The sequence below is a fragment of the Melozone crissalis genome, unplaced genomic scaffold, assembly GCF_028551555.1.
Source record: "Melozone crissalis strain CALT ecotype California unplaced genomic scaffold, PUWL_Pcris_2 ptg000066l_1, whole genome shotgun sequence".
Classification (NCBI taxonomy): domain Eukaryota; kingdom Metazoa; phylum Chordata; class Aves; order Passeriformes; family Passerellidae; genus Melozone; species Melozone crissalis.
The window spans coordinates 4,444,888-4,457,566 of record NW_026535844.1 but is presented as its reverse complement, the minus strand read 5'-3'; the positions used below and the strand labels follow the sequence as shown (position 1 = coordinate 4,457,566).

General features: G+C 56.6%; 1 pseudogene; it reads left to right on the top strand.

Annotated features, from left to right (window-relative positions):
- LOC128945560 (uncharacterized) overlaps positions 1-12,679 on the top strand; it is a 1,627,138-nt pseudogene that overhangs the window by 1,529,942 nt on the left and 84,517 nt on the right.

The window sequence follows — 12,679 nt, the reverse complement described above, 5'->3', positions numbered from 1 at the left end:
TTTTCCAGCTGCAGCTGCTGGCAGGAGCTCTCCCAGAGCAATGGTGTCTTCATGGCAATTTGGTTCCAAAGTCAGCTCAGCTCCAGAGGAAGAACAGAAAGCACACAGCAAGCCCAAAGCCACAGATGCTGCACAGAGGGAAAACTTCAGCTTACGTGCCAAGTATATCCCGAATAAGCCACAGAGTACAGAGTGGAAACTGCAGCAGCCACGTGCTGGAGCATTTTGGCTGTGCTGCACAAGTCTGCAGCCTGCAGCCCTACAAGCACAGAAGGACACCCGTCAGCGCTGGGCTGGCTGCTGAGAATGCCTCGGGCAGGAGGATCCTCCGGCAACGAGCCCAGAGCCACTCTGGGCACTGAGGCCTCCATGTCCCACAGCAATGGGAACACCACGGGGACGTGGCACTGTTCCTGTGACATCCCAGCAGCAGCTCACTCAGAAACCGCCTGGAAGGTTCTCCTGTGTCACAAAGGAGCACAAAGAACCCTCCCAGGGCACAGCCTATGGCCCAAGGGGTGCAAGAGGAACTCGGAAAATGCATAAAACAAGGACACCCCACAGCCCAGCCTGAACACTGAAGAGGAACAAGGACGGCACCAAACCAAAGGAAACGTGACCTTTAGTCACTGATACTTCTGACTAAAAGCAGCGAGCCTTGTTCCATCTGGGATCTTTGTTCTAGTTCTAAAAACAAGCAAGGTTCCCAACTCTAAATACACAGAAGGCAGGAACTGGGGAGGAGGTGGGATTAGGAAGGAGGAGGAGGAGGAGGGAGAGAGGAAAAGGAGGAGCAGGAAGAGGAGGAGCAGGAGCAGGAGCAGGAGGAACAGGAGGTTCCAGTGCCCCCTGTGGCCGCAGCCACGGGACCATCGCCCCCAGCTCCTCCTGCAGGTGAGCGGGGAGGGGGAGCTCGTCCCAAATCCATCAGGGGGGTCCCTGAGAGGGTTTTTTATTGGGGTGTGTTTGGAGCTCGCAGATTGTGGAATTGCCCCCAGATATCATCTGGTGTCCCTGGGAGGTTTTTTTCTCTGTGTGTGTGTAGGTTTGGATCTCACAGGACCCAAGGGCTGAGCCCCTTGGGGGATCTTTGGGGGCCCACGTGGCCATTGCCCAGTATGGGCAGGGGAGGACATTGGTCCTGGGGACCGCCGGGAGAGCAGAGGAGGGGAACCCCTGGGACCCCCAGAGTGGGGAGAGCAGAGAGGGGCGATCCCAGAGCTGGGGCACCCCGGCAGACTGGAAAGGGGGGGAGCCTGGAGAGGAGGGACCCCTGGGATCCCTGGGATCGCACAGCAGAGCATCAGGGGAGAAGGGGCCCCATGGACCCCGAACAGCCCCCGGATCATCCCTAAGCAGGACGCCGGAGAATGGAGAACCCCTGGAACCATTGGACCCCCGTGATCCCAGGGAAAGGAAATCTCTGGAACCCCAAAAGTGGAGAGATCAGCCATAGGGAACTCCTGGGAGACTTTTTTGGGGCTGAATCTTAATATGTGGAGATTTCCATGGACACAAGACTCCTGCTGAGTTCTAGAGATGGACCTGGCCAGGAGGAGCCTCTACTCCAAGGTGCTCCCACCTTGGTTTCCCCCAAACCAGGGTTTGTCATTCCCAAGCTGTGGCCGGATGGAGGAGGAGGAAAAGCCCCAGAGATCCCTCACGAGATGGGACTGCAAACCCAGCCCAGGGAGGGGTGAGGAGGAAAGAGCCCCCCTGAGCCAGGAAGGCGGCTGGAGATGCAGCCAGAGCTCAGAGCTGGTGGAGAAGCCTCATGGCAGGGAGAAGCCCCACAAGTGCTTGGAATGTGGGAAGGGTCTCAGCTCCAGCTCTAGCCTGATGGAACACCTGAACATCCCCACTGGGGAGAGGGCCTGGGAGTGTGGGGAATGTGGGAAGACCTTCAGTGGGACCTCCGACCTCAGCAAGCACCACAAGATCCACACTGGGAAATGGCCCTAGGAGTGCTTGGAATGTCAGAAGAGCTTCAGGTGGGATTCAGAGATCGTCACTCACCAGCACTTCCACACCAGGGAGAGGCCCTGTGAGTGTCCCAAGTGTGGGAAGAGCTTCGTGCGCTGCTCCAGCTCCATCCCCCATGGGAGGATCCGCGCTGGATGATCCCCAGTGACCCCCGTTGGGCAGAGCCCTTGTGACCCCTGTTCTGGGTGATCCGTGTTGGGCAGGGGGAAGGTGTTGGAGAGATTTCTTTCCCTTCTCCTTGTGCTGCTGTGATTTGGTTGGTAATAAATTCCATCCGTGTACCCAGGCCGGATCTGTTGTGCCCATGCGGGATTTGCTGAGGAATCTCTCCCAGTCCTTGTCCCCAGCCAGGAACCCTCGGTTCCATTTTCTGTCCCTGTGCGGCTGCGGGGTGCAGGGACAGAGCGGCTCTGGGGGTGCCTGACATCGGGCCAGCGTCACCGCTCGCCACGGGCAGCCCTGAGATGCCGCGCACCTGGGCACGCATTGCTGGGCTCACCTGAGCTCCCACCTGCCCAGCGCCCCAAGGTTCCCCCTGCCCAAAAAAACCCCAGCCCGGGGCTGCAGCGTCTCGGAAAGGCCTCAGCCAATGGCGGCGCAGGCAGCAGGCGGCACAGCCAATGAGAGGTCGGGGCGTTGTATTGCCTCATCAGTTGCCGGGCAGAGCCCGTGGCCGGTCGCTGCCCCCAAGCGGCGGCAGCCAATGAGAGCGCGCGGCGCTGCCGAGCCCGCCCTGCTCCGGACTGGCGCTCCCAGCGCAGCGCGGCTGCTTTGGGGCTGCTGCTCCCTGCCCGGCCCCGGCCATGGGGCGAGGGGCGGCAGCTGGGGCCCTGCTGGTGCCACTGGTGGTGCTGGGAGCCCCCCCGGCTGCGGGCGCGGAGCTCTCGGGTGAGCGGGGGGCGGGAGGCGCTGGGACACGGGGGGAAATGGGTAAAAGGGGGCGAAGGGGGGAGCCCGGAATGGAGGGGGAGGAGGAGGGGACCCCCCAAAGGGAGAGCGGGAGGGGCTTAGGGGTGGTGGGAGGAGAGGGAGCGGTGGGAGAGTGTGGGGAAGGGGGGAAAAGGGGAGGGGGGAACCCCAAAACTGAGCGGGAGGGAGGCTGGAGATTGAGGCATTTGTGGGGAAATGGGGAAATGGGACCCCAAAAGTGGTTTTGGGAGCGGCCGGAGGTGGGAGGGGAGAGGATGTGGAAGGGGAAATGGGGGAAGGGCGGCAAAGAGGAAGCGGCAGCGCGGGCAGGAGGGTCCCATGGCGGCCGTGGGGCACAGGGGGTGCGGAGTGGGGATCCGGAGTGGGCCCCGGAGCTCTGGGGGTGCGGAGCGGGGGGCGCCCCCTGAGCTGTGTCCTGCACACACAGGGGTGTTTCAGCTCATGTTTAAGTGCGAGTGTTACTTCATTAACGGCACGGAGAAGGTGAGGTTCGTGGAGAGGTACATCTACAACCGGGAGCAGTTCGTGATGTTCGACAGCGACGTGGGGCTGCACGTGGGGTTCACCCCCTGTGGGGAGAGGTTTGCCGGGAAGATGAACAGCGACCCGGCTAGACTGGAGTACGCACGGACTGCGCTGGACTGGTACTGCCGGTACAACTACGACTATTACACCCCGATCACTGTGGAGCGCCGAGGTGAGCGCGGGGCAGAGCGTGTCCCCTAGGGCTCTGCCCTGCCAATGACCCTGCAGCCCCTCAAAATCTCCCTGGGAATCTCCCCAGAGCCCCCAGCCCTCCTTGTGCCCATTCCCGGGGCCTCCTGTCCCTTACCAGTCCCTCCCAATCGTCTCCAGTTCATTCACAATCCCTCCCAGTTTATTCCCAGTCCCACCCAGCCACTCCAAATCAATTCCCAATCTATTCCTAGTTCACTCACAGTTCACTCTCAGACGTCCGCCCTCTCTCCTAGTGCACCACCATCCCCTCCCACCTCTCGCAGTGCCACCCAACTCCCTCCCAGTCCCTCCCACTCCCTCCCAACACATTCCCAGTCCATCCGAGCCCATCCCCAGTCCCTCCCACCACTTTCCCCTGGCCATTCCTTGTCACTCCCAGTCACTCCCAATCGCTCCCAGTCCCTTCCCAGTCCATTCCAGTCTATCCCAGTCCCTCTCCAGCCCAGCCCAGCCCTCCCCTCTCTCTCCCAGTGCCTCGCAGCTGATCCCAGTGTGTCCCCGCTCTCTCTCTCTCTCTGTCCCAGTGCCCCCCAGCGTGTCCATCTTGCTGGTGCCCCCTCGAGCTCCCAGCCCGGCCCCGGCCGCCTGCTCTCCTCCGTGATGGATTTCTACCCTGCTGCCATCCAGGTGAGGTGGTTCCAGGGCCAGCAGGAGCTCTCGGAGCACGTGGTGGCCACCGACGTGGTCCCCAACGGGGACTGGACCTACCAGCTGCTGGTGCTGCTGGAAACGCCGCCCCAGCACGGGCTTAGCTACAGCTGCCAGGTGGAGCACGTCAGCCTGGAGCAGCCCATTAGGCGGCACTGGGGTACGGGGGAGCCCATGGGGGCGCTGGCAGAGCCACTGGGCTGTGCTGGGAGCCACTGGGAGGGAGCTGGAGAGAGCCGGGCTGGAAGTGGGAGAGGGGCTGGGGGCTGGGCAAGGGCTGGGAAGGGGTTTGGGGGATGCTGGGGAGGGTGGGATGGGGATGGGGGGGTCCTGTTGGGCACTGGGAGGGAGTTTGGGGGTGCTGGGTGTGCCTGGGAGGGAGTTTGGGGGTGCCTGGTGTGACTGGGAGGGATCGCAGGGAGCCCCGAGGGGCTGGAAGGAGATCGGCGATGGCAAAGCGGGGCTCGCCATGAGCTCGGTTGTGCTGGGCACAGCCGGGGAGGGCTCTGGCTGAGTCCTGCTGGGGCTGCCAAGGGACTGCGAGAGGTTTTGGGGGTCCTGGGGCCCTGGGGGCAACTGGGAGGGGGCTGTGGGATGCTGAGAGGGACGGGAGGGGCTTTGGTGGCTCCTGGCCAGGCCAAAAAGGGATCGGGGGGAGGTTTCAGGGGGTCCTGGCTGGGCTGGGGGCCACAGGGAGGGCGCTGGGAGGGACTCGGGGTGTCGGTGAGAGGTTTTGGGGGTGCTGAGCCCTGCGGACCCCCCAGAGATGCCGCCGGACGCCGCCCGCAGCAAGATGCTGACGGGCATCGGGGGCTTCGTCTTGGGCTTCGTCTTCCTGGCGCTGGGGCTCGGCTTCTCCCTGCTCAAGAAGGTCAGGGCGGGTGCCGGGGGTGGCGTCCCCGCCGTGGCGGAGCGTGTGCGCTCCCGCCGGGCCCCCAGCCCGGTGTCACCCCCTTTTCTGTGCCCACAGATCTCCTGAGCCGGCGGCGGCCGCAGCCCCTCCCCGTGGGCGCGGACCCGGCCGGGACCCCCCGCTCCGTCCCCGCTCTGCTGATTTTGGGGGGTCCCGTGTCCCCCCCAGCCCCGCTGGCGCTCTGCCCCCGCCCAGCGCCTGCTCCCAGTGCTCCCAATAAAGCTTCCCAGTTGGGCCCGGGGCCGTTTATTGGGGGGCAATGGGGAGGGGTTTGGGGGGGGGCGATGGGACGGATTTGGGCAAAGGGAGGGGGACAAAGGGTGGGGGCTGGGCCCGGGGGGAGGGGTCGCTGCCCGCGGATCCCGCAGTGCCCGGTGCGGGACGAGCTCCGTGCGCCGCTCCATCTCCATCCCCCATGGGAGGATCCACGCTGGATAATCCCGGGTGACCCCCAGGGTCAGAGCCCCCCGTGTTGGGAACAATCCTGGCTGCGGGTTCCACATCTTCCTGGCTCCCCCGTGGACACCTCGATGAAGGCCGGGGGGTCCCCGCTACTTTTCTTGTTTCTGCTCCTCTCTTCATCTCCCCCTCCTCTTCCTCCCGCCTCTCCTCCCCCAGTTCAATCACTCCTCCCGCTCCTCCTCGTTCCTCATCTGCCTCCTCCCCCTCTTCTCTCTCACGTCCCCTGCCCCTTCCTCCACGGTTTCTTGAAGGGTCCAGTTCCATCTTTGCTTGGCTACAGCCCTGAGGGCTTTTCCAGCTGACTTCACTACTGCACTCTCAGACTGAGAGTGGGGAATCTTGGTGCTTGGTTTCCTCATTCCAGCTGCCTTTGACAGGGTTTGTTTCTGTCCTCAGCTGATTTTGGCCTCTGAGCTCAGCTCAGCCCTGAGCAGGACCAGCGCAGCTCCATGCTGGGCACTGCTCACTGGATGGCCCCAGAAGTTGTGACCAGATCTCCTTATGGCCCCAAGGTGGACATCTGGGCCTTTGGCACTGTGACCATCGAGATGGTGGAAGGAGAACCTCCTTACTTCAGGGAAACGGCAGCCATGGTAAGAGGCAAATTCTCCTGTGGCTGCAGAGGCCTGTGAGCACAGGGGGACCCTGCACTGGGAGCAGCAGCTGGAGGTTTCTGCACATGGGAAGGGAATTCCCAGAGGACTCCAGCCCCAACACAGAAGAATATTCTTCAGTCGCCAGCAACAATTTGCTTTGAGATTTATGTTGTTGCAGCTCATCTGGCTGTGAGGATGACCTGAAAATGTGAAGCAAGTGCATCAGGTCTAATGTTACCTTGCAAGAAAACCCCACATCAACCCCACATCCTGCCCCCAAAACCAACAAGATTTCTGCAGCAGTTTTTAGACATTTTGTGAGATGATTTCCCCCTGATTCTTCTCACTGGGAAACTTGTTGAAAAAATGAAGATGATTGTTTACCATTCCCCAAGTGTAACATATGTCTTTCCTAGTCCAAGCTACTTTCTCTGTGTCACCAAGCCTGAGCTTTCAGCATCACAAACCTCCTGTTTTTTGCCTGGCAGTTTCTGGGATGGGGCATCAGGAATGCATTTACTTGAGTGTCAGTGGCACTGCAGAGATGCACTTGATGTAAGAATCCTCTGAAATAACACAGTCAGACCACACTGACTCTGGAAAAATGGCCTGTAAAGCTGGTGTCCCCATTTGGAGAAGCAAAATGTGCTATTTCTGATAGAGGTTCCTACTGACAGAGTCAGCCAATGAAACTGGCTCTCAAGGCGAGATCATTTGGATGTTGCAGTTGAAGCCCTAAAGCAGATAGCCTTCTAGAAGTAATGGGTTAAAACATAGAATGAGAAGCATGTAAAGAAGGGCCTGGCACTAGAACATGCGAAGAAAGCACAGCACCAGGAAAACAGAGCAATAAATTAGATAAAAGGTAGAGCATCATGACAGGGGAAGAGATAAGTATAGGAGAGACTAATAAGCTAAGCAGGTTTAGAGCCAGCAATGTCAAAACGACCCTATGGGTTTTGCCAAGCCACGGGATCCAAGCCAAATACACCGGGAATTGACCAAATTAGGAAAAGAGTTCAAAAGTTTAAAGAGGAAGACTCATCAGAAAGACCCCGTCTATGATGAAGGCAACAGGAACGACCACCTGAAAATTCCCCAAAAGAGATGTCTCCACCTACGCTCCGCCCACGCTCCGCCTACACCACGCCCCATATGAATATGCATGATTATGTATCTGATCTGATGTAATCCTATACCCAAAATTGTATATAAGACTTGCTTTACTATGAGAACTTAGAAATCCATTTTGTGATTTCTCCGACGCGTCGCTAATAAAAATACCTCCTGCTTAATTGACTTAAGCTGAGTCTAATTAGGCAGTCACCCTGCCTGTTTGGGGCAAAATTTGGCATCACAGTGGCTGTGGCAGCCCCAGGGTTTGGGTTTTTTGGTTGGCACAGCAAAATGAGCTCTGAGCAGCATCTGTGGCAGGGAGGAAGGTGCCCCTGGAGCTGGGGCTGAGGCCCCGGGGTGGATGTGAGCCCGTGTGGGTGTGAAGGGAGCTGGCAGAGCGCTGAGTTTGCTTTCCCTGCAGGCTCGCGCTCTGATCCGGCAGAACGGGACCCCGCAGCTGCAGGAGCCCCGGCGCCTGTCGGCTCTGCTGCGGGACTGCCTCGAGTGCAGCCTGGAGCCGGACGAGGAGCGGCGCTGGGCTGCCCAGGAGCTGCTGCAGCTGAGGGCCAGGGGCTGCAGGGGAAGCAGCAGCGCCAGGGAGGGGTTTTCTTGTGGGGCCCCCTCTGACAGTCTCCAGTCTGGCTGCGTTCCACACGCAGAGCAAGCAGAATCCTCGCCTGCTGTGGCTTGGCAGCTCCTTTGGAGCTCATCTGGGCCTGGTGCCCCACAGCGAGCAGGGACATCTTCAAGCAGCTCAGGGGGCCCAGAGCCCTGCCTGACCTGAGCTTGGATGTTTCCAGGGAGGAGGCACCTCCCACATCTCTGGGCACCTTCTGTCAGTGTTTCCCCACTCTGCTGGTTAAAAAATTCTTCCTTAGATCTAATTTGAGCCTGCTTCCCTCTCCTGAGTTTCAAAACATTTCCCTTTGTCCTGTTGCAACAGAGCCTGTGAGGAACTTGACTCTGGAAAGTAACAGTTCATTTCTTTCCTTTGTATCCTTTGGACAGCACCCATTTTTATCATCAGCCAAGCCTCTCTCCAGCCTGACCCCTCTGATCACTGCAGCAAAGCAACTGAGGGAGCAGCGGAGGAGATGAAGCCCTTGAGGACAGCTTTCAGTTACAGTAGTCAGGACAACTAGTTAGTTATGGTAGTTAGCACTGGTAGTTAGTTATGGGAGTTAGGACAGCCTGTTTGTTATGGCAGTTGTTTGAATAAAAACTCTCTTAACCCTCAACTGCCTTGCCATGTCCCTTCCTTCTCCCGCTGTGCCTCAGCTGCCCGGAGCAATGTGAGGGGAGAGCGGGCCCAGACTGGCCCAGAGCTGAGCCCCAGCAGAGCCCTGGCAGAGCCCAGAGCAGCCTCGGCACCTGCAGAGTCAGCCAGGAAGGAGGCGCTTGGAGCCTTCTCGGCTGCACCCGGCTCTTGGTTACAAACTGGGTGTGCTGGAAAATGCCACCGGCTCTGCACGAGGGCAGAAGGGGCCCGGGGAAGGCCCAAGTGCTCCATGCAAGGGAAAAACCTGCTCTGGGTTTGTTATAAATAACTAGGTAGTGTTGGCTTTTGCTATTATGTATTGACTTCTGCAATCTATTCTTAATCACACTGATTTTGATAGATCGCAGTTTGTAATCACTTTTAACTGCTTTTGCTGTAGTATAATTTGCCAGCTTTTTGTGGCCAATGCCCTGGCCCCTGTGTAGCTCATATCCTCAGCACATCATTTATAGATGATATTTTAGTCTGTGGACAGTGTGAAAAACATACATTATAGTTTTGGCTTTTGAAAAATATTAAAGTGAATGCCATGTGTTGTGCATTAGAATGTTAACGTTTGCAGAAGTAGCTGTAGTTGTGAAATAATAACTAATTCTTATATTTTTGTAAATAAATGACAATAATAACTCAATAGTAATGATAGAATAACAATAATAACAAAAATATAATAATAATAATAATAATAATAATAATAATAGTAACACTTATTTTTGTGAAATACCTAATGTTCATTTAAAGTACTTCTGGAAATAGCTAAAACTGTCTGCATGGTCAGATAACATTTAAGGAAGGGATGTGATGAGGAGCCCTGCCACTGACCCTTCCACTGTCAATAACTGTCACCTGCTGAAACCACAGAACAGGGGCCCTTGTGAGGGAGTGACACACAACCCTCAAAACAGCAATCCACGATTCCTGCACATGCTCTAAAACGGCGAGTTGGGGGTCAAACCAACCTGAAGAATTCCTGGAGCATGTAAACGAGTTCAAAGAAATGTTTGAATGTGTATAACCATTATGAATATATATTTGAACAATACACTGGAGAAACTAGACAAGAAGAGTTGCTGTGGTTAACCGGTGTGCCTCTGGCCATCGCCTAGCACCCAGCGCTGTTACTGATTTGCCCCTTATTATTCCTTATTAAACTTTCAAAAATTCTAAAGAGTGAGGCTCCTTTCTCACAAAACCCAAGGTGCTCACCCCTTGTTCTTCCCCCAAAGCCAGGATTTGTCAATCCTAACCTTTGTCTGGATGGAGGAGAAGAAGGCTGCAAGGAAAAGGAAGATGCACTGGTGTGGAGGTCCATGGGAGTCTCAATCTCCCACCCGTGGAGGACTGGTCCCCAATAAGAAGAATACATTGCAAGGTTATGATGAGAAGCTTGCTTCTCCCATTGATCTCTGCAGGCACATGCTGATTTATGGAAAGTTATGTTGCCCCATTGGCCCGTTAGCCTAATTACCCTAGTTCAACCCTATTACCCATCTCTGGTTAGTCCCTACAATGTTCTCCCTCTCTGTCCCTCCATTGGCTCTAATTTACTGCATTCCTCTGCCCCTGTTTCCCTATTAGCTGACCCGACCCTTAACCCCTCCTTTGCACCATTTTCCCCCATATCCATTGGACCCTGACCCTCAGCTCCACCCTCACTACCCCATATAAAAACCCCCTGTGCCCTCAGCTTGCACCCTGTCTCTGTCCCTGGGCCCAGTTCAGCTCTGTGCCCTGTTCCTGTACCAATAAACCCAGTTTGCTGAGATCATACCCAGACCCATCCTGTCGACTTTGTCAGCTTTATAAAGCAGCCGTGAGCTTCGGGCTCCGGAGTGACTGACGCTCCAAGGGCCTCGGCAGCGCCAGGACGCTCCAGGCTGGGACAGCCAGGCAGGGCAGGAGGAATCACTGCCCCTTTCCCCTCTCTGCTGCTCCATCTCCCAGCCCAGCATCGCTGCAGGACAGCCTCACTGCCAACGCCATCCTGCCAAGGATGGACTGGGGGGATCTCCTTCCCCTTCCCTCTGGCATGGAGGCAAATCCCATCTTCTCCTTGTCTGCCCTCCTTCCTCTTCTCATTCTGTCCTTCATCCATCCACGTTCCTTTCCCATCTCCACCGGGGAGGACAAGGCCCAGAGATCCCACACGAGGAGGGGCTGCAAACCCAGCCTGGGGAGCTGAGAGGAGGTAAAAGCCTCCCTGTGCTGGGAAGGGTGTGGGGAATGTGAGAAGAGTTTCAGGCAGAGCTCAGCCTATTCCTGGTGCCTCCAAAACCAGCGGTGCCAGATACAGAGATCCACGGGGCACCAGAGATCCCCCTGCAGATCCATTTGGATGCAGAGATCTCCCTGCAGATCCATGGGGATACAGAGATCACCCTGCAGATCCATTTGGATGCAGAGATCTCCCTGCAGATCCATGGGGATACAGAGATCACCCTGCAGATCCATGGGGATGCAGAGATCCCCCTGCAGCCCCCGGAGCAGCCACGCTGGAGCACGGCGATGCCTGAGAGGAGGCTGTGACCCCGTGGCCAGAGGGCCCCGCTGGAGCAGCCTGTCCTGGCAGGACTGATCCCGGGGCACAGTGACCCACGCTGCAGCACTTGGAGGGGGCTGTGCCCCATGGGATGGACTCAGCTTGGAGAAGCTCCTGGAGAAGTCTCCGGTGGGAGAGAGCCCAGGGTGCAGCAGGGTGTGATAAATAGGTATGATTCGTGCTGATAAAAATTGAAACAGTAATCAATATTGATACAGTAATTAATATTTGAGACTAATAAAATAGTTAATAGCTAAAGTTGTAATGCCAAAGAAGACAGGGAAAGGAGGGGCTCCACTCACCCCCCCTTCCCAGCAGATGTTTTCAAGGACCACAGGAAAGAAGCTGAAGATACAGTTGCTAAAAATGACCAAGAACCTGGTTGAGTCCAAGAAAATGCTAATTATAAGGGACTTATTGCTTTGATATGTAGATGCACTGATACGTTAGTCTTGGCTTACATTGTACTGGCTTGGTGCGCATGTGTAACCCAAAAGTGAATTAAAGGACAACGAAGAAGACTACAGAGCCTTCATCAGTGACGACCCCCAAAGACTTGTGCGACCACCAAATCGAGTAGTTGCGCATGCGTGGTAAAAGTGGTGAAGAGGGTGGAGACAGAAAAGTGACGAACCGAAAATAGGAGGAGATGGCATTCACATATGGCATATAAGGGGTGATTTCCACTTGGCAGGCTTGTACGCGAGGTGGCAAGGGTCATTGAACCCTGCACTCCGTACCCCGCGGTATCTTTTGCTTATGCGCTATTATTGGAACCAAATTATCCCTTATTTTAATCAAATTATATTGTATCCAATTTTATATTTTTCATCTTAATAATTTCATTAAAATTGTTACTACTTTTAATATTGTTTGGGTTTTTTTTATGATGGGATAATTGAGCAAACATAACAAGGGGAACGTCTCCTGTCCCTGAGCAGAGGGAGAAGCCCCGGGGCATGAACGGAGCCCGGCCCGATTCCCTGTCTGCGGCACTGCCGGGGTAGGAGGCGCAGCTGGAAGGAGGGAGGCGTGGGGGAAAGCTGCATTTAAGGGTCTTCACTTACTTCTTATTATCCTGCTCTGAGTTTTTCGGGTTTTCTGTCAGAAATCTCTCCCCTCCCCCACTCATCCAGAGAGCTTTGGGGCGGTTTTCTCTTTTTGGGGGAAATCAAAGCGATGCCCTGATGCTCCTAATTAGGGGTAGGAGAAATAAGGCTCCAGGGCTTCCTCCTGAGCCGGAGCCACCGGAGCCGCAGTGCCGGGAAAGCCGTGGCGGGAGCTGCGGAGAAGTTTGTTTGCGTTTTCAGCTCAATCCCCTCGGGCCCGGGCCCGTTCCAGGGCTGTTCCTCAGCTCCGGCTCTGCCGTCACGCAGCCCGGGGGGCCCTGAGAGCGCGCGGGGCGCGGCTGTGCCGTGTGCAGAGCCCGCCCCTGGCTGGGATTGGGCGATGGTGCCGTCAGTCGTGGTTGTGGCGCG